Below are 22,119 nucleotides of genomic sequence, written 5' to 3'. Positions count from 1 at the left end.
CTGTGAAGAAATATTTCCTAGTGTTACTCCTGAGTCTACATCCTTTTATCCTCGTACCTAGAACCTCCTTTCCATGGGAAATTTCTCATATCCTCCTGTGAAATCGCCGGTTCAGTGTGCCGCGGCAGTCAAAGAAGCAAACAGAATGTTGGGAATTATTAGAAAGAGAATGCTGAATAAAACAGAAAATGTCATAATGCCTCTGTATCGCTCCATGGTGAGACCGCACCTTGAATACTGTGTACAATTTTGGTCGCCGCATCTCAAAAAAGATATAATTGTGATGGAAAAGGTACAGAGAAGGGCAACCAAAATGATAAGGGGAATGGAACAGCTCCCCTATGAGGAAAGACTAAAGAGGTTAGGACTTTTCAGCTTGGAGAAGAGACGGTTAAGGGGGGATATGATAGAGGTGTTTAAAATCATTAGAGGTCCAGAACGGGTAGATGTGAATTGGTTATTTAGTCTTTCAGATATTAGAAAGACTAGGGGGCACTCCATGAAGTTAGCATGTGGCACATTTAAAACTAATCGGAGAAAGTTCTTTTTTACTCAACGCACAATTAAACTCTGGAATTTGTTGCCAGAGGATGTGGTTAGTGCAGTTAGTATAGCTGTGTTTAAAAAAGGATTGGATAAGTTCTTGGAGGAGAAGTCCATTACCTGCTATTAATTAAGTAGACTTAGAAAATAGCCACTGCTATTACTAGCAACGGTAACATGGATTAGACTTAGTTTTTGGGTACTTGCCAGGTTCTTATGATAAAATTATATTATGCTGCCAGGAAAATGTATTGATTAATTCATGAACCCTTTATTGAATCACACGTTAGCTTCTTTTGTTTCTTATGACATTACAATCATCATATATATTTTGTGGTATTCAATTTTTTGATTTCCTAATCACACAGAGTAAAACATCTTCACTGGTTCATGTACTCAGTCCACACAATATTATTGTCTTCAGTAAACTGCAGAACAAACAGATATTTGCTTCAACAGTGCAAGAAAACAGGGCCAGGAATGGAAGACATTTCTGCCGGAATAAAGATCTTGAATTCAGTTACAATGTGAATTTTTGGGAGGTTGTTTTGTGTGACTTTCTTTCTTTAACTTTTCAATAATTCCTTTTATGTTTTACTGCCCCATATTTTCATAACATAATACATTTTCAATATTTGCCCAAGATATGCAATCTCCCTAGCTCTCCGCTCTAAACCCAGAACAGATGTTTAATCAGTGATCAAACAGAAATCACAATTTTTGGCTCTCTCTACTGTCTCATTTTATTTGGATTGCAGAAGTCATTAAAGATTGTAATTATCTCTTGCAACGTAGGTTCCTCCTCAGCAGTCTCTGAGTTCAAGTTATGTAATATTTCTTCACCCTTTATCCAGTGGTTAAAACCTTTTGAATTTCTCCTTCTCTGACAGTGCTAACTTCACACACGGATGTAATTATATTTTCCATTGCTTCCACCATTGAGACAGATTTTCATCATGAAAATCCAGTAGTTCTAGAGGTTTAAGCTCATTTTTCAGTATTTGTGATTATATTATTATGTATCAGATTGTCTACTTACAGATCTCTGTAGTGTAGAGTCCCAACTCTTTTTCTGTAACTGTCTGTCTGTGCACATGGCTTCAATGTGCTGATTACACCTCTACCCCAGTTATTCAGAATTCAGTCTATTGCTGAGATCCAGTTTAATTGAAAACTAACTCAGTCACCATATTTTAATACCTCTTTGCACCAATTACTATATAATAATCAGGCCTGTCCCAATAGGGAAGGTAAAACATTTAAGATGCTTTTTTCATAATATATTCCCTTTTCAATTTGACTGTACATAGAAGAATGTTATGCGTTGTTTCTCAGTTATATTTTTCTCCTGTAATAAGTTGTTTAAAATGTAAACCGGAGTGAAGGCAGCTTGCTATACCTCGGTATATGAACTCTTCTAAATAAAATAAATAAATTAATAAATAAAAGACCTGGGCTAAGTCCTAGTCTTCTTTCTACCTGACCCAAATGCAGGTCTTTCATTGGGAAGTTGGTGCGGGGTGTTGGTAAGGGGAATAAACCTCCAAGACTCTGGATATTTGTTATATTCTGATCTTTCGAATGCCAAGAAAGAAGCTGGACTCTGTGATGGTGTTCCAGCATAAAACTTTACTGAATCGGCAGTTCAATATGAATAATATGGCCCTTGGTACAAGTTTCTCAGGTTCTCTCTATAAAGGAAAATTGGTTCTTACCTGCTAGTTTTTGTTCCTGGAATTCTACAGATCAGTCCTCACAAGTGGGTTTATGCATCCCTACCAGCAAATGGAGGCAGAGAACAAAAACTTTGAGGCACTGCTACATAACCGAGAGTGCCACCTGGAATCCCTCAGTATTGACCTGAACCTAAGCCAAGATGTGTAACTCCCAACCACCAGGATCTCTTCCTCTAAAGAGCTGGGGAACAAGTTGGAACTCCCAACCAAACTGACCCTGAACTATGGTCAAGAAAGAAAACATTTTTAAATCTCCAAACTGCGAGAACTATATACAATTATCTTCTGCAGAACAAAATTAAACTCTGCATCACCACCAGCATCTAGAATCAAGAGAGGTCTTTTGAAAAATAATCATAATCAGAATGAGCTGGAAGTCTGGATTGATCTGTGGTATTCCAGGAACGAAAATTAGCAGGTATGAACCAATTTTCCTTTCCTGTTCATACCCAGATCAGTCCAGACAAATGGGATGACCCAAGCTCCTTTACACTGGGTGGGATCCTGACAGACCTGCATGTAGCAAACTTTCCCCAATGGCGCCCTCTTCTGGGGTCCTAACATCCAAATGGTAATGTTTAGTGAAAGTGTGCAAAGAGGACCACTTTGCTGCCCAACAAATCTCCTGCGGTGACACCAACTGACACTCCGCCCAGGAGGCCGCCTGAGCCCTAGTGGAATGTGCCTGCAAACCCTCAGGGATTGGCCGGCCTTTACAAATACAGGCTGAAACAATCACTTCCTTCAACTAATGGGAAATCGTACTCTTAGTCGCCTTACTACCCTTCCTTGGTCCACTGAATAACACAAAAAGGTGGTCTGAGGTCCGAAATTCATTAGTCACCTTGAGATATCTTAGGAGAACCCGACATACATCCAAAAGATGGGGAGAATTGGCCGTCAAACGTGAAAACCCCGGCAACTCCACAGTCTGGCTAAGATGAAAGGCCAACACAACTTAGGCAAAAAGGAAGGAACCACCCGGAACAAGATCCCGTCATTGGAAATCCGCAAAAAGGGCTCCCTGCACAATAAGGTTTGGAGCTCAAAAATTTGTCTGGTTGAGCAAATCTCCACTAGAAACAGCGCCTTCCACCTAAGATCCTTCAAAGAAGCCCTGCGTAAAGGCTTGAAAGGAGGGTCACACAAAACTCACAGAATCAAATTGAGATTCCAGGATATATAAAGTCTTCAAACTGGAGGGTGCAAATGCTTTGTTCCTTTCAAAAAACACACTACATCCGAATGCGAAGCTAAAGGTCTCCCCTGTAGCCTTCCTCTAAAACTGCCTGAGGCTGCCAACTGGACTCAGAGAAGTATAGGCCAAACCTTTCGACAGCCCCTACTGCAAAAAGGCCAAACCTGGGTCACATTTACCTGCAATTGACCAGTCTCATGGGCCCCACACCAGGCCTCAAACACTTTTCAAACTCGGATATATGCCAAAGAAGTGGAGAATCTCCTAGCCTGAAGCAGAGTAGGAATCACCGCCTCAGAATACCCCTTTAGGCAGAAACATCGCCTTTCAAAGCCAAGCTGCTAGATAGAAGCAATCCACCTGTTCCGACAAGATGGATCCCTGATGCAGCAAACTCTTCAAATGGCTTAAGCGAACAGGCCCGTCCACCGGCAACTGCACCAGATCTGCAAACCACGGACATCGCAGCCACTCCGGCACTACCAGGATCAATCGTCCCTGATGCTGCTCGATGCAACACAGCACCCAACCTACAAGCGGCCACGGAGGAAAGACATACAGCAGTAGCCTCTCTGGCCACGGTGAACTAGGGCATCTATCCCTGCGGAGCCAAATTTCCTCCGGTGGTTGAAAAACTTGGTTGCCTTGGCAATCTTCCTTGTTGCCATGAGGTCGAATTGGGGTTCGCCCCACCTGCGCCAAAGGAGCACAAATGCCTTTGCCGACAACTCCCATTCTCCTGGGTCTAGTTGTTGCCTGCTGAGACAGTCCGCCTGCACATTGTCTATGATTGCTACGTGAGACGCTGCTAGAGCCGCTAGATGAAGCTCTGCCCAGGCGAAGAGCTCTTGAATCTCCTGAGCCACCAAATGACTCTTCATTCCACCCTGCCGATTGATATAGGCCACTGTTGTTGCATTGTCTGAGAACACATGAACTGCCCAGCCCTGAATCCGAGGGAGAAGACAACAGCACCCTCCGAACTGCCCTCGTCTCCAGACGGTTAATGGACCAGGATGCTTTCACCGGGGATCACTGCCCTTGGGCTGTTGATCCTTGTCACACCGCTCCCCAACATCTGAGACTGGCATCCATGGTCACCACCACCCAGTCCGGACCTTCCAGATCCACTCCCTTCTCCAAATTGGACCTCGATAGCCACCACGAGAGACTGGATCTGGCTTCTTCCTGGAGCGGCAGCGGCACTTGAAACTCCTCAGACATCGGATTCCAAAGGGATAGGAGAGCTTTCTTTAAGAGATACATGTGCGCAAAGGCCTATGGCACCAGATCTAGCGTAGAAGCCATGGATCCTAGTATCTGTAAATAATCCCAGACCTTGGGAACTGGCAGGTCCCTCAGACGAACCACTTGCGACTGCAACTTGAGAATCCGGGGTGAGGAACACCTTGCCCACCAGGGAGTTGACTCTTTGCCCAGTTTATGATCCAGCCTAGAGACTCCAGGTGCTCCATCACTCGCCGAATGGAGGCAACATACTCCGCTTCCAACTTTGCCTGAATGAACCAATCGTCGCGATAAGGATGAACCAGTATCCCCTCTCTTCTGAGGACCACCGCAACTACTGCCATCACCTTTGTGAATGTTCTTGGCACTGTAGCCAATCTGAAGGGCATGGCTCAAAATGGAAAATGTTCTCCTAGCACAGTGAATCGCAGAAATCTCTGATGATCCTCCCTGATGGGAATATGGAGATATGCCTCCATCAGATCGAAACAAGCCAGGAACTCCCCTTTGTGCACCACTGCAATCACTGTTTGCAACGTTTCCATTTGAAAATGTGGAACCCACAATGTCGCATTGACCCTTTGCAGATCCAGAATGAGCCGAAACAAGCCCTCCTTCTTGGGCACCACAAAGTACACGGAATACTTTCCCTGACCATGCTCTTCGAGTGGCACTGGGAAGATGGCTTCCAATCGCTGCAGGCATAGCAGAGTGTCCTGCTCCACTGTTTGCTTGGTGGGCGAAGTGCAATGGGACATTACGAAGGCCTCCTGGAGGGGTTGAGAAAATTCGAATGCGTAGCCATCTCTTATTACTTCCAGCACCCACTGGTCCGAGGTAATTCTGGTCCACTTCCTTCAGCAGCCACGAGGGAGGAGTGGACCAGCCTGCCTTCATTGGGCGTGCTTGGCACCTCCGGACCCCCCTGTCCGGAAGCCTCTCTGGCCTGACTATGGGTCCCCTGAAAGGACTGCTGCCATCCTGAATCCTGCTTCTGTGAAGAACTGGACGAACTTCTGCTGGCACGAAATCTCCTCATCTCACAGAAGCGAGAGCAAGATGGGAAGGTCTTTGTAGTGCCCTTCTTATATCCTTGGGTAACCTATTCCCCTTAGAGTCTGCCAGATGCTTCATCAGCTTCTCCAGGTCCTCACCGAACAACAACAGCCCCTTGAAAGGGAGATTAGCAAGTTGCGCTTTTGACCAAACATCCACCGACCAATTGCATAGCCACAGAAGCCTTGGCATGGCCACTGCAGACACCATGTTCCTAGCTGAAGTGCAAAGCAAATCATAGAGGGCATCCGCCACATAAGCCACACCTGCGTCTAGGCGAGCATCCTGGCCAGCAGCCCCCAGGATACCTCCGAGGACTCTTGTACCTCCTGCACCTTCTGCACCCAGCACAAACAAGCCTTCTGCATAAGGCTGGCGCAGACTGTAGCTCTCAGGCTCAGAGCCGAGATTTCAAACAGCCTCTTCAACAGGATCTCCAGCTTCTGATCCTAGACATCCTTCAAAGCTGCTGACCCTGCCACAAGAATGGTCATCTTCTTTGTCACAGCCGATACTGCCGCAACCACCTTCGGCAGCTTCCACATCTCTAAGATGCTCACAGGCAGGGGGTACAACCTGGCCTTAGCTCTGGCCACCTTCAATCTGACTTCCAGGGAATCCCACTCCGTTCAATAAATTTCTTCATCTGCTTCGGCAAGGGGAATGTCTTCGGTGGTCCACTCAGTCCCTCCAACAATGGGTTTACCCCTCCAGAACCTGAGAGATAAGTGGTCACAATTCATCCTTGCGAAATAACCTAACAACCCTATGATCATCCCCTTCCGTCAAAGGGACCTCATCCGTATCTGAGTCCCCCAGTGACCCAGCCCCAGGATCTGTGCCCTGACCGGTGCCCTGGTCCTCCTGTGGTTCATCTCCTGCTGGATCAGCACCCTCAGAATCCTCAGAGGAAGTATCATCAGCAAGCGAATGCTCGAAACCCAACAGGTGTAAAATGCCCCCCTTCCGTGGAGGCGCCTCAGTCCAAAGTCTCTTAAAGCCAATCCGGACTGGCTGAGAGGCTGGCCACTTATTCTCCAGCTCCTGCCTGGCAAGATAGGCCTTGTGCATCAGAAAAAAGAAATCCGCAGAAAAGCCACCACGGGTCATCTGCTTCATGGTCACCAAGTCCTTTCCCGCATTTGCTGGCGCTTCTCCACCTCCATCCGATCCCTGAAACATAGGAGAAAACGGGGGAGGGGAATCCCTGCTCTCCACGTCCAAAGCAGGGCTCCTGACACATGGAGGTAAAATGTCCGCCTTCTATGAGCCCCCCCCCCCCCCCCCCGGGGCCTCCTGAACAGAGCCTGCAGTCCGAGTGCAGTGTCTGCTGCTGGGAATCTGTGTCGAGGCTCCCTCACCTCCAGAGAAACAGATTGGGTAGAGAAGGGCCGTGCTGAGGCGAGAACGCCTCCCCCCGCAGGCCCAATTGGATTTCCCGTGCTCAGTGAGAGCCAGCATAGTGCGTGTGGCGTGGCTCGCGGCTAAAAACAAACCAAGCAGGAGAAAAAATAAAGCCGCTGCAGCCGCCCCGCTGTCCAGGCTCCGGGTGCTGAACGAACAGCACAAGCCACACGAGTCTGTCCTCCCCCCAATGCTGAGCCAACCGAGCCGTGCAAGGGAAACAATTAACCGCACCAACGTCCTTGAAAGGCCCCAGCCTCCCCATCCCCTCAAGGAAGGACGGAAAGGGGACAGAAAGAGAAACTCTCCTACTTCTGAGGCTCCAGTATGCTTTCACCGACTGGCTTCGGTGGGAGGCCCTCAGGGGGAGCAAAGGAACCAGGACCCTTGGTTTTCCCTCCCCATAAAATCAAGAGTCGAGCCTGGCCTGGGATATCCAATCCCCTGCTCGCCCTGCTCAACCAGAGGGATGGATCACGAAGGTACATAACATCTCTGGGAGCTCCAGGTCTTCTTTTCCCTACTCTAAACTATTTTTTTTAAACTAACAAACTGAAGGTTTGCACCACTTAAATCTACTGGAGACAGAGAAATACTGAGGGACTGCAGGTGGCACTCAGTTATGTAGCAGTGCCTCAAAGTTTTTGTTGATCTCTGCCTCCATCTGCTGGTAGAGATGCATCAACCCACTTGTCTGGACTGATCTGGGTATGAACAGGAATACAACTAAAAGCAGTAAATCTGTGGTCCCTTAATCTCTCCTTCGGGGTCTCTTCTTTCTCCTTGGATGAAATGTGAAGCTGCTCTGGACATAATGGAAAGGGTCTTCTTGTCCCCTTAAGAATTCCCTTGAAATTCCTGGGTTTCACTGCCTGCTCTTGAGCTCTACAAATTTTCTCCTCTCCTCTTGCACCTGAGCTGTTTGCTTTTAGGAATCACTAGTGTGGTGGCTCAGTCCCTCCTCTCTCTTCCCAACTAATGGTACAAGCTTGTATTCTTTTGGTTTTGGTTACATGTAAGGGCCCTGCCCGAAAGTTATTTATATTCTGCTGTTATATGTAAGGGCTCCGCCCAAAAGTTTTTGTTGTTTGTGAACCGATGCGATGTGCAAACGAACATCGGTATAAAAGAGACTTTAAATAAATAAATAAATAAATAAAGCTAGGTATCCCCTCCTACTACAACCAATTGCCAAAGTGGCAAATGAATCCTTTGAATCGAGGGACACCTAGATGACTTGACATAACTCTGCCCTCCTCTTTCTTTCTTGAGTAGGAAGGGTGGAAATAACTTCCAACAAATATCGCACAGGATAAACACTTAAAAGGAGAAAGAAATTATCAACCACTGACTGGACTTGTAAATGCATTTCTTAATTGTCTAAGACTGCTCAGCCAAGGCTTTGGGCCTGTTTAATGAAAGTGTAAGAGAACTGAAAGGAAAAGCTCCTGTCCTCTGAACTCCAAACTAAAAAATCCACACAGATCATTAGGAGTCCTTTATTATATAGAAATAGGAATAAATATTGCAGTAGATGATACAAAATTATTCAGAGTAGTTAAATCATAAGCAGATTGTGATAAATTGCAGGAGGACCTTGTGAGACTGGAAGATTGGGCATCCAAATGGCAGTTGAAATTTAATGTGAATAAGTGCAAGGTGATGCATATAAGGAAAAATAACCCAAGCTATAGTTACACGATGTTAGGTTCCATATTAGGAGCTACCACCCAGGAAAGAGATCTAGGCGTCATAGTGGATAATACTTTGAAATAATCGGCTCAGTGTGCTGTGGCAGTCAAAAAAACAAACAGAATGTTAGGAATTTTGTTAGGAATTACCCCTCCGGAAGGAGGGATTTGACTGATTTCAGGGCAACCCTTTCAGGTTTCCCTCTGGACGCCCAACTGCACCCCTTCGAGGGGTGTCCCTCGTTTTCTGATCCTGGACAAGGGATGGCACTGCTCTGACTGGCACCAGTCCCAAGTATAGTCAAGAATAGCACTGTCTCTTGGGCGCTGTAAGACGCAGCAGTTCTGTCCATGAGGAAGCCTGTCCATGAGGGAGCTCCCTGGTGACCCTCCAAGTTTCCCCCATTCGGGAGTCACTTTGGTATCTGCTGGACTTTTTGGGCGTCTTCCTTAAGTATAGCTATTGGCAGTTTTTCTTGCCTGCGAGACCCTGCTCTGTGAGGAGAGTTTCAGTCAATCAGCTGGACGATAGTGCCTTTTGCCCTATTGCCATGTCCATGGCTGAGGGAGTTGGGGGCCCGAGAACCCCGCAACAGAGGCACTGCCCTTTGCTTGGGGTAGTGTGAAAGCTATTCTTCCCTCTTTTTCAGGATCACCCTATCTGCGGACAGAGGAGCAATTGGTCATGCAACATTGTCCATTGCTGGGCCATGTGCTCCTTAGGAGGGGAAGTATATGCACTTATGGCTGGGGTAATACCACCTCAGCCAGGTGCTTGGAACTCTGTTCTGAGATCACCCTGGGCCTGCCCTGATGCCCTTCAGGTTTCCGGGCTGGTAATGAAATCATATTCTGCAGGGGTTTGTGCATTTGACTTCCTGGCCTCCCGTCTCCTAGTGGAGCCTTTGGGATTTCTCCCCTGGGGCAATCGCTCTGTCTCCACTGTTTCAAGAAGACTGAGGACTCCATCTCAGTGGGTTACTCCCTGCTGGTTTCACCAGTGAATTGTTCGCTGGGGGTTGATATTCAACCTGGAGACTTGTGCTTGCCCCAGCAGTCCACCGGTCTGCCTCCTTGTGTTCACAACTTCCGACTGGATTATCGGGGGAGGGGAGGTAAAGTTAAGGCTCTCGTGGTATAACTCTGTATACCTGCAGGGAAGGATACACCACATTTTTCCACTTATTTTCACCATTCTCTGTCCAGTACTGCCTTAGTATTTCTCATTCTCTAGGTTGCCCAAAGGTCCTTCCTGCTCCCCTTGCGATCCTGTGACAGGATAGATGAACCTGTTTTGACAGGTGCACTTGAGTAAGCTTCAGGCTTATCTCATCTCCCTGTTTGGGAGTTTTGGGCTACAGGTCTGTTTCGGGGATTCTCTCATCCCCTGAAACCCTTGACGCTGTTCTGCATGGCCAGCTAGAGTCTGATGCTTCGGCACGCAGTGTCTGTCCCAGGCCCTGCCGTGGTTTGCTGCATATTCTTCCAAGCATTGTTTTGGATTTCTTCTGCCCATTCGGCCTACCAACCAAACCTAGGCACTCTTCTCTAGATACATTCGATCCTTTGGATGTCAGTGGACAACACTTTCTTTCTGGAGGGCTCTCGGAAACCAGTTTGTTTTTTGGTTGTTTTTTCACACCAAAGGAAACTGTGCGATTTTCATTCGAGTCTCTCTAGTTTGCATCTCTGGGTCCTTCCTGTATCCAGGAGGATCTAGATCCACCGTTTTTGTCGGGGTTTACTTATCAGGAACCCTGCTTCTACTGTTTTCCATGATTGGGAGTTTGCTTCTGCTTGCACTCGCATCACTCCTCTGCCTCAAGCATCCTTGCTGTGCATGAGGGTTTGTATCTCAGTCTTTTCTATGGCTTTCTTTGTAGAACCCAACTCTTCTCCAGCCTGCACCCTTGGTAGGTCGGCTGCCTTTCAGACAAAGGAGGGAGGAAATGCTCCAGCACTGTGCGGTTTCCCGCTTAGTCCTGCTCGGACAGCCTGGAGTTAGTGTGCTGCAGCAGTCAAAAAAGCAAATAGAATGTTAGGAATTATTAGGAAGGGAATGGTGAATAAAACAGAAAATGTCATAATGCCTCTGTATCGCTCCATGGTGAGACCGCACCTTGAACACTGTGTACAATTCTGGTCGCCGTATCTCAAAAAAGATATAGTTGCGATGGAGAAGGTACAGAGAAGAGCAACCAAAATGATAAAGGGGATGGAACAGCTCCCCTATGAGGAAAGGCTGAAGAGGTTAGGGCTGTTCAGCTTGGAGAAGAGACGGCTGAGGGGGGATATGATAGAGGTCTTTAAGATTATGAGAGGTGAGTAGATATGAATCGGTTATTTACACTTTCGAAAAATAGAAGGACTAGGGGGCATTCCATGAAGTTAGCAAATAGCACATTTAAGACTAATCGGAGAAAATTATTTTTCACTCAACGCACAATAAAGCTCTGGAATTTGTTGCCAGAGGATGTGGTTAGTGCAATTAGTGTAGCTGGGTTCAAAAAAGGTTTGGATAAGTTCTTGGAGGAGAAGTCCATTAACGGCTATTAATCAAGTTACTTAGGGAATAGCCACTGCTATTAATTGCATCAGTAGCATGGGATCTTCTTAGTGTTTGGGTAATTGCCAGGTTCTTGTGACCTGGTTTGGCCTCTGTTGGAAACAGGATGCTGGGCATGATGGATCCTTGATCTGACCCAGCATGGCAATTTCTTATGTTCTTATTCACCATCCTGCTTGTCCTAGAAGAAAGCAGAATTGCTTACCTGTAACAGGTGTTCTCCTAGGACAGGAGGATGTTTGTCCTCACGAAAACCTCACATTTTTCACTCAATGCACAATTAAGCTCTGGAATTTGTTGCCAGAGGATGTGGTTAGTGCAATTAGTATAGCTGGGTTCAAAAAAGTTTTGGATAAGTTCTTGGAGGAGAAGTCCATTAACTGCTATTAATCATTTTACTTAGGGAATAGCCATTGCTATTAATTGTATCAGTAGTATGGGATTTTCTTGGTGTTTGGGTAATTGTCAGGTTCTTGTGGCCTGGTTTGGCCTCTCTTGTAAACAGGATGCTGGGCTTGATGGACCCTTGGTCTGACCCAGCATGGCAATTTCTTATGTTTTTATGTTCTTATGAATTATTAGGAAAGGAATGGTGATAAAACGGAAAAAGTAAAAATGCCTCTGTATCGCTCCATGGTGAGACCGCACCTTGAATACTGTGTACAATTCTGGTTGCCGCATCTCAAAAAAGATATAGTTGCGATGGAGAAGGTACAGAGAAGGGCGACCAAAATGATAAAGGGGATGATATGAGGAAAAGAGGTTAGGGCTGTTCAGCTTGGAGAAGAGACAGCTGAGGGGGGATATGATAGAAGTGTTTAAAATCATGAGAGGTCTAGAACGGGTAAATGTGAATCGGTTATTTACTCTTTCGGATAATAGAAGGACTAGGGGGCACTCCATGAAGTTAGCATGTAGCACATTTAAAACTAATATTAGAAAGTTCTTTTTCACCCCACACAATTAAACTCTGGAATTTGTTGCCAGGGAATGTGGTTAGTGCAGTTAGTGTAGCTGGTTTAAAAAAGGTTTGGATAAGTTCTTGGAGGAGAAGTCCATTACCTGCTATTAATCAAGTTGACTTAGAAAATAGCCACTGCTATTACTGGCATCAGTAGCATGAGATATACTTAGCTTTTGAGTTCTTGCCAGGTACTTGTAATCTGGATTGCCCAGTGTTGGAAACAGGAAGCTGGGTCCTTGGTTTGACCCAATATGGCATGTTCTTATGTTCCAATGGGGGTATTGTGGCAAAGATGGTATATTTCTCTAATTTACTCTATTTTTCATGACCTAGCTAACAGGCCACACTCCTTAGCAGGGATCCCAGTGAGGCCCTCCACTCTTCCCCCAGTTAAATAAATTCAGGGCACTGTCACATGTTTACCTACATTATATTTTACATGACATTAAATCAATACATCATACAGTCATAACAAATATACAAAAATCCTGTAAGGAAAGCAAATAAACCTCATTTCTGTCACTGCTCTGTGCTTAACTAAGACAGGCTTTGCATCTGGTACAGTCCCTAACATATACAGGCTTAAACTGCATCCTTGAAACAGAAAAGGGTTAAATACCTGCAAGAAACACATGTTGCTATCAAACATTTTTCCAAAAGGTAAACAAAGGAAAAGCTTTTCAAAACCATTTTAACTTGCAGACCTCACACATACTCCAATAGGACAGGGCTAACTTGGTGCACAGATACAGAACACTACCACAACCCTACAAAATGGTTGTGAAAAAATCCTCAGACATAAAAGGTGGCTTTTCACCTAAATGTTGTACTGACATGTAAGTTTTGATACCTTTCTTTTGCAGTGTATACCAATCTAACATGGTAACACCAAATCTATTTCTTCCAATCAGAAGCATGTAACATGAAAATGTAAAATGGCATGACTGAGGGAGTACGTATAACCTGTCCATTTGCTGCGTGCAGAAAAACATATCCTCAGTAACGTGGCTGCATTACTAACGTGGATGTTAAAACATTTTCTGTGTTAACACTCATGCTAGCTGCAGTTAAAACTTCTCCGGATTAACCAGCCATTTCATTTTCACATGGTTAGAACAGGGGGATTTCCTCTCTTCCTGAACCCCAATGCAGAGAAAGAGGTCCCTTCCCAACCCTCACCCTTGCATCACAGGAAACATTCTCCACCTGGCACAGTATTTCCTACCACTACCGACAGATATCTTCCCTGGCACGGCATTACTCACCCCTCCTGCCTCCCAGTGCATCACTGAGGTGACTTCAGCTTCTCCAAAATACAGCAGCTAAGGTCATTTCTGGGGGTGTCGAAATATGATCATGTGACCACTCCTCTTTTGCATGAGCTATACTGGCTACCAATAAATAGGATTAAATTTAAAATGCTGTGTTTGACTTTTAAAGCACATTTTAAGGGATTTCCTCGTAATTTGGCAAATCTTCTTTCTTTTTAAACAGTGATTAGGTTATTGTGTTCCTCTGATCAGGAGCTGCTAGGTCTTTCGCCATCATCTGAAATAAGATTGGAAACGGCTTGTTGCACTGGTTTTAAATGTCAAGTTCCATTATTATGGAGTGCGTTCCCATCAGAAATAAGATCAGAGCCAAATTATAATAAATTCAGAAAAACATTAAGACATGCTTTTTTGATCCGGATTTTGCTCAGGACCAGAGAGATCTAGATAGGAGTTTGCATTTGGTTTAGTTCTTTTACTGGCATTTTTAATGCTCTTTTTTTGTGTTGTTTTATTGTCTGTGTTATGCGTTTTAAGAAAACTGATTCATGTATTCCATTGTGAGTTTACAGGCAGGGAGGATAACATTCAAAAAAACTGTGTGTGGCGGCTTTAATGTGCATCCATGGTCGTGCGTAAATCCATGATAGTAATTTATAACTGGTGCGCACCACATATTCACGTATTATAAAATGCACACATCTCTACCCTAAAAGATACGTACGTGTGCATGCTTATGCGCGAGTGATTTGATGCACTGAAAGCGAGTATTTCAATGCATCAAATGCGTGTACCTTTCTGGCCTGTTTTAGAAATATACATGCACATCTTTTATGTGTGGAAACAAAGTAGGACGTACTCGCATAAAATTCTATTTACGCACGCAAGTCAGCATATTTTAAAATATCCATGCATAACTGAAATTAACTAGTTTTACCAATTACTCCATCAGTTCTCCCAGTTGTTCTCCAGGTCACTGAAACCTTCCTGGTTCTTCAGCCTAAAGTCCCCACCCAGCCAATAATAATAATAAGCACATTTATTATCACTTACACAAGACAATTAGCAAGTATAAAAATTATGCAAGCTGCTAACCGTACACGCATAAATCTCTTTTCAAATAGCAACACAGGTCCCTTAATCTTCATTTTTCTTGCCATATTTAAATTTTCCAAAATGTCAGTTCTGAAAGTGTAAAAAAATAACTTCTTTGAATGGTCTGAAACTTTCTAGAAATGGTAAGACTGGTCCAGTAGCATTGCTGTCTTCCTCTGACAAAATGAAGTTCTGCAGTCTCATAAATACACGAGCACCAGGACTCGCCATCTTGAAGTGACCACCTAGTTTGCCTAATGGAAGCACCTGTCCTGTCAAAACTGAATTCAAACTGGAAGGTATCAAGTGGATTTATGCAGTTTACTTTTATTTAAGGACAACTACAACATATTGCCAGGCAACTATACAAATATAAGGTCGGTTTTTGATAAGAGCCTTCCATCATTCTTGCTAATATTACCGCCCATAAATATTACAAAAGGGCAATGCATTTAAAACTAATAAGAGAAAATATTTTTTTTACTCAATGCATAATTAAGCCTAGGAATTCATTGCTAGAAGATGTGGTGAAAGCTTTTAGTGTAGCTGCATTTAAAAAAAGGTTTAGACAAGTCCTGGAGGAAAAGTCCATAAACATTTATTAATTGTACTTGGGGGAATCTACTACTTATTCTTGGGATAAGCAGCTTGGAATCTATCTACTCCTTGGGATCCTACCAAGTACTTGGAACCTGCATTAGCCACTGGTAGAAACAGGATACTGGGCTTGATGGACCTTTGGTCTGACCCAGTATGGCAAGCCTTATGTTCTTATGTAGATATGTTTGGAAAAAAATAATGGCAGCACATTGATTTAGTACTTAAACATTATACTTAAATTAATTTGTGAAATGAATGCTTTGTGAAATAAAATATATGCGTGTTACCATTTAGTTACTGAACTACCAAAAAGCATTGTGATTAAATATTATACACTTACCTATAGTTGATTTCTACTAACATTAGATTGCATTGAATTTCTAAGTAACTCTGTGATAAAATTGAATCAACTGATTCCCATGTGTTCCAAATAAATTCCTGACTTATGACACATGCTAGGTTTTACCATAGAGGTATGCAGGCACACACCGCAGGGGAGCACCTACCTCTCCATGTGGTACCAATTACTTGTCTTACTCAATACTCAGTACTATCAATAAAACATAACGACAAACATACTTATGGGGAAGACGCTACAACCTGCTTTATGTCACTGCCGTGCCTCAGGTTACTGAAATATTGCTTTTATAAATGTTTTCCAGCACAAACATGACTGGCAAAATATGAAAAGAAGAATATAAATTAAACAAATAAATAATTACTTGTTATCTTCCTCTCTAGAGTAAATTCTACCTTTCTAGAATCCATGAGGAAAAATAGATGAACTTGTGGTAGAGATGTACTAGAATACCTTTATTTATTTATTGTTTGACATGCTGCCACATCAAACTGGAGCTCAGAGTGGTAAGTAATATAGCTCAATATAAATACAGCTTAGACCAACATAATAGTCAGAATACAAATAGGGACAGTAGTAGGATTAAAATGTATTTATTTTTATTTATTAATTTTATATACCGATGTTTCATGAGAACATATCACCTCGGTTTACATTAGTTAACAAGTATTCATTTAGAAATACTTGCATTTCTAAAATTAAATGAGAAGAAGAAATTACAATGTTTTGTAATAATTTAAATACAAATAAAAATAATTAATCATAAAATTTACGCAGCTAAAATAAACAGATTAGGAGGGTGTGGGGTGCATCTTAAGTAGTTTCAGTACAGAAAAGCAGAAAAAACTGCTTTTCTGTACTTCTTTTAAAAGTTAAAAAAAAAACCAACTCAGCCGGACGCATTCGTTGTCTGTTTTCATAATCGGCAGACTGCAGTTATGAAAACTGACGCAGAGTTTATCTGCATCGGTGTTCATAACCGGCAGACCGCCGGAAACTGCGGGATCACTTTAGCAAGGAGGCACTAAGGTTGCGACCCTAGCACCTCCTTGCTAACGCGACCCCCTAATTGTAATATAGCATGGTGCTCCCCTTGCAGGCTCCATGCGCATGTTAAGAAAGCGGGCGCTGACTTTTCAGTGCCCGCTCTCAATGCTTTTTTTTTTTTTTTTGCATCGGCCCCTCAGAGCAGCGTAACAGCACAGTTCAATACAATATTAGCAGAGTATATAGGAAAGGCCATGGGAGCTGTTGTGGTTAAGCATAGTAACATAGGTATTCCTGGGGGAATTCTGCGCTACTGCGGAGCGCAGAATTTGCGCAGAATTCCCCCCCCCCCGTGCAGAATTTCCAAATTCTGTGTAGAAAATGGCAGAGGTGACCCCGGCATACCGCGGAGACGGAGCGCGCGAAGATGAAGGCTCCCGGTGAGAGTGAATGTGTGTGTGTGAGAAAGGGGAGGAGATGTGAGAGAGGAGACGGGAGGGGAGGGGAGGTTGAGAGAGCAGAGGGGGTGAGCAGGAGGGTGTGAGAGAGAGCATGGGAGATGAGAGAGCGGGGGGGGGGGGGAATGCTTGAGTATGGGTTTCAGAGAGAGGGAGCCTATATGAGGAGATTGTGAAGGAGTGTGTATGTGTGTAAGAGATTGGGAGCTCGTGTGTATGAAAAAGATCTTGTGTATGTGAGGGTGCTAGCCTGTGTGAAGGGATTGTGTACGTGTGAGACAGAGTCTGTGTGAAGGGGTGCTTGAGAGAGAGACATAGGTAGCCTGTATGAGGATGTATGTGTGAGAGAGAAAGGGAGCTTGTGTGGGTGTGTGTGCAGGAGAGAGGGCCCTGTATGAGGGGATGTGTGTGTGTGCGAGAGACTGAGGGAGCCTGTATTGAGGGGGTGTGTATGTGTACTATAGAGAGGGAGGGAAAGAGGAAGCATGTGTGAGGGGCAGTACTGAGAATGAGGTCAAACTCTGGGACTGGCAATAGAGTTGAAGGTGTTGAGCCTAGAAGTGGAGGGGAGAGATACTGGCAGGTGGAGGAGTTGGGGCATGAGAGGGCAAAGTGGCCAGGGGAGTAGGGAGAGCAAGTGGGAGGGACACTCTTACAGTGAATTTCTAGGGAAATTCTGCTCAAAATATTTAAAATTCTGTATCTCTAAGTAATTACTTTTTTTCTGTATTAATTTAAAATGCAGTTACTTAAACTGTCATGTAAACTTTGTTATTTTGACCAATATGAAGTTTGCAGAATTTTGCATTATTTTAAGTTTTTTTGCGCAGAATTCCCTCAGGAATATGGGCTTCGTTTAGTAAGGCTTTTCTCTCACTCTGTGTCTATGGGAAAAATGCTTAGTAAATCAGGCCCATAGTTAACAGTAAATGTCAGCACCTAGTCTGCCCAGCAAGATTTTTAGGGTTGTGATTGTTGTTCTGTGCAGGTTACCTCCATGCTTTTTGTTTAGGACTGTTGCTGCTGCTCCTTGCAGGTTACCCTCATGTTTTCTGATTAGCTGATCGTGGTGGTTGGTTGCGGGGCTGCTGAAGTACTGTTATGGTTATTGGTGTTTGAGTGAATCCTTGGATACTGTGGCAGCTGACCACGCCCACGGGGGGCAGTCCTGTGAGGGACCACAGTGTCAGGCTAAACTCCGGACAGACAAACAGATTTGAATCTTTTATTAAACAGTTTTTGGAACCACTAAAGGTGGCAGTAGTGAGTAGTAGTTGTATAGCCCGGCAGGGTGTGTCTCTCACAGAACGCTGGAACGGTTCCTCTGTAAGCAGTGCTGTAGTGGAAAGAGAGTTATGAGCACACAATAGAATTAGCATTCAGAGTCCCAAGTAGACTAGGAGAGCTCCAAGACAGGGAGAGCAGGCCCTCGAGGAACGAGTACCTGATCCCTTAGAGCAGAGAGACTCGGTAGCGTTGTACTCACTAGCAGTAGCAGAAATTCCACTAGACGAGAGGTCTGGCACAGGAGCAGAGGGCAGGCCTTCGAGGAGCGAGTACCTGATTCCGGCTAAGCGGTACTGTAGAGAGAGATGTTTCTTGTACTCACAGATGATGACTGTAGTTAGTTCTTCCAAGTATAAGGTAGAAGTGCAGGCAGCGACACAGGGAACACGGGCCTCTAGAGGAGCGAGTACCGGTTTCCTGATAGCACCTGAAAGAAGCAGAGAGGCCCCCGAGGAGCGGGTACCCCATTAGTGACCCTGAAGGGTAGTAAGAGTTCCAGTAGAGCTGGAGTGGCAGAGTAGCTTAGGAACGGAGAGTGAATCCCATCCGTATAGTTCCGGTTGCTAACTTGACGAGCTAGTAAATGAAGTAGGCAGATATATCCTGGAGTCGTGACGTCAGAACAGGGGGACACCCCTGAGGTTCGCGCCAACCTGGAAATAAAGATGAGGGTGGCAAGCGCGTGCGCGCCCTAGAGGTACCTTGAAGGAGCATGGTGGGAAACAGCACCAAAGCCAGTCCAGGGACACCGGAGAGGTCGGCAAACAGACACCGTGGCGGCCATCAGTCCAAGGTGAGCAGGAGGAGCTGCAAGTAGAGAGAGGTAGGCAGGGCGAAGCCGTCGAAGACCGACGGACGCAACAGTACCCCCCTTCAAAGGACGGCCTCCAGCCTTTTTACCAGGTTTAGGTTTGTGTGGATACATCCGATGAAATTGGAGGAGCATCTCTTTGTCCAGGATATTTGCCATCGGCTCCCAAGAATTTTCTTCGGGGCCGTAACCTTCCCAAGATAGAAGGTATTCCCAAGTTTTGCCACGTCTTCTTACATCCAGAATAGCTTCAACCTTGTATTCAAGTTCTTCTGTGGTAATAGAAGTTGGTTCTAGAGACTTGGGTAAGAACTTACTGAGAATGAGAGGTTTCAAAAATGAAACATGGAATGCAATGTGGATTTTCAATCCAGGCGGTAGCTTCAGACTGTATGTAATTTTGCCAAGACATCGGAGAATTGGAAACGGTCCAACGTAGCGTGCAGCAAATCGAGTAGAAGGTACGTTTAATCTCAAGTGCTTAGTTGACAGCCAGACTTTGTCACCAGGTAGAAATACAGGCGCTTTAGAATGATGAGCGTCGTATGATTTCTTTGCTCGTTCACTCGCTTTAGTTAGCATGTCTTTAGTCTGAATCCATAATTGATGGATATCATCAGCAGTGGATTGAGCTGCTGGGGACGACACTGAGAGAGTCAGTGGAAGTGGTGGTGAAGGTAGATGTCCATAAACCACTTCAAATGGTGTTGATCCAGTGGATGACGCTGGATGTGAGTTAATGGCGAATTTTGCCCATGGCAACAGTTCGGCCCAGTTATTCTGACGGCAACTCACATAGGCACGAATGAACTGTTTTAGGGTCCTATTCATCCTCTCAGTTTGGCCATTTGATTGGGGATGATAGGCAGATGTATAATTCAGAGAGATGTCAAATAGCTTGCACAAAGCCTTTCAGAATTTTGCCGTGAAATGTGATCCTCTATACGAGACTATGTGCTTCGGTAGGCCATGTAGGCGAAAGATGTGGACTATGAAGAGCTTAGCAAGCTCTACGGCTGAGGATAAGCCAGGCAGTGCCACGAAATGGGCCATCTTACTGAAACGGTCAACCGTCACCCAGATAGTATTCATTCCTCCAGAAGGTGGCAGATCAACCACAAAGTCTGCAGCGATATGAGTCCATGGCTCCTCTGGAACTGGCAGCGGTTGCAACAATCCCCAAGGCTGACCAGAAGTAGGCTTATGTTTGGCACAGTTGGAGCATGATGCTACATAGGAGTACGTGTCCTCCCTTGATAGTAGGCCACCAATACTTCTGTAATTTCAGCAGGGCATGGTGTTGACCAGGATGGCCAGCCAGCTTGGAATCATGAGCCCAGTGTATTAGTTCCCTTCTGAGGTTCTTCGGTACAAAAGAGTTTCCCATATCTGAATCTGAAGGGCAACGGCTATTTTCCTCATGTAATAATCACTCAGATCCTAGAAGCTTTCAGAAATTCAAGATACATAGACTAGAACTGATCATTCCTAATGAAACCCTTGATTCCAAAATCCCTTCTCTGTCTGTGTGTTTCTTTATCTTCTTTTGTATGGTTCATTTTAATGTATTCATTTATTTTAAAATGTTTATATATGCTTTTACAATATAAAAAATAAATAAAAACAGTTTATATACAGTACATACATAATAAAATACAAAAAACCAGAGCAGTATAGTATAAAACCTAAATAACAAAAACAACAATGGAAGGACAAAACTAATGAAAACTAAAATTAATATCCAGTCTTAGTATTCAGAGTACCAAACCATAAATATTGTTAAAAGAAGTAGCTGGAGAATGGGGGAGGATGATAGTCGAGGGTGATTAGGTGTGTTCTGATGCAAAAGTCTCAAAAGCTAATTGAAATAGGTACATTTTTAATGATATCTTGAATTGTTGCGAGTTTGAAATTTGATGAAGAGAAAATGGTAAGGAATTCCAAATAGATGGACCTGCAACCGAGAAAGCCAATTGCCAAATATTATTCTCCGCTACCTTCCCCGATTGCTTCAAAATGGCTTTAACCGCACCACTTCGTATATTGACAATACCCAACGGTATTTACCAATTTCTCCGGCAATTCGTTCCTCATTGCCCTGTTTGTACATATTGATTTCATTTTTTTTTTAAAATCTGCTTTCATCCAAATTCAATTTACTTTCGCTACACATTTTTACACCAGAAATGATTGAAAAGAAGTTTCTTTAAATACATTTTAATTTATTCACACTTCCTTCTTCATGACAAGCTTGCATTCACACCTTCGTCCACAACCTTGGCATTCTTTTTAACCCTCACCTGCCATTTTAAATATATGAAATAAACCTTTATTTTGTTGGAATTCTGCATTCTTCTCAAAATTTAAGGGGGCACCGTTTCCTACAGGTGTGTCATCTAGTGATCATGTAGGTCTCAAATCTCCAAAATTATTGAGCTGCATCAATTTTTTTCTCATATTACATACAAGATATCCAGACTGGTTTAGGGAATATTTGAATGTCCCATGAGAATAATGGTCTGCACACCTCTGAATTTTGCGAAACAAAGACAATTGTGCTGATCTATTTAAGGGTCTGAATTGTGCACTTGTTTTTTTAAAAATAAATGCTGGGAATAATTACATGCTGTGGTTTTGAAATAAATTAATTTAAAAAGTCCCAGTGCAGACAGGTCTGACAGATCCTCCCCCCCCCCCCAGAAATGATCAGAAAATATAGCAGTGACTGAATGAAGAACTTCACATTTAGAGCCAGACATACACTGGCATATCTGGTACTCATGAAGCATACAGTACCTGAATATAGTCCACTTTGAAGTGCCAAAAAAGTGGAATATAAAAATATA

At 44.1% G+C, this 22,119-nt stretch overlaps 1 protein-coding gene across 11 annotated transcripts in view; it reads right to left on the bottom strand.

Annotated features, from left to right (window-relative positions):
* The window catches only part of VEPH1 (ventricular zone expressed PH domain containing 1), a 371,196-nt gene that overhangs the window by 122,973 nt on the left and 226,104 nt on the right, over positions 1-22,119 (bottom strand). Inside the window, exon 10 of one of the 11 annotated variants that reach the window (XR_003858580.1) lies at positions 14,615-14,677. The exons of the other annotated variants lie outside the window; for them this stretch is intronic. The gene's annotated coding sequence lies outside the window, so the exon portion shown is untranslated. The remainder of the gene's footprint in view (positions 1-14,614; positions 14,678-22,119) is intronic. 11 annotated transcript variants of the gene reach the window in all.

This window comes from Rhinatrema bivittatum, chromosome 9 (genome assembly GCF_901001135.1).
Source record: "Rhinatrema bivittatum chromosome 9, aRhiBiv1.1, whole genome shotgun sequence".
NCBI lineage: Eukaryota > Metazoa > Chordata > Amphibia > Gymnophiona > Rhinatrematidae > Rhinatrema > Rhinatrema bivittatum.
Note: the sequence above shows the minus strand (reverse complement) of the source record. Positions and strands in the feature narration are given on the sequence as shown.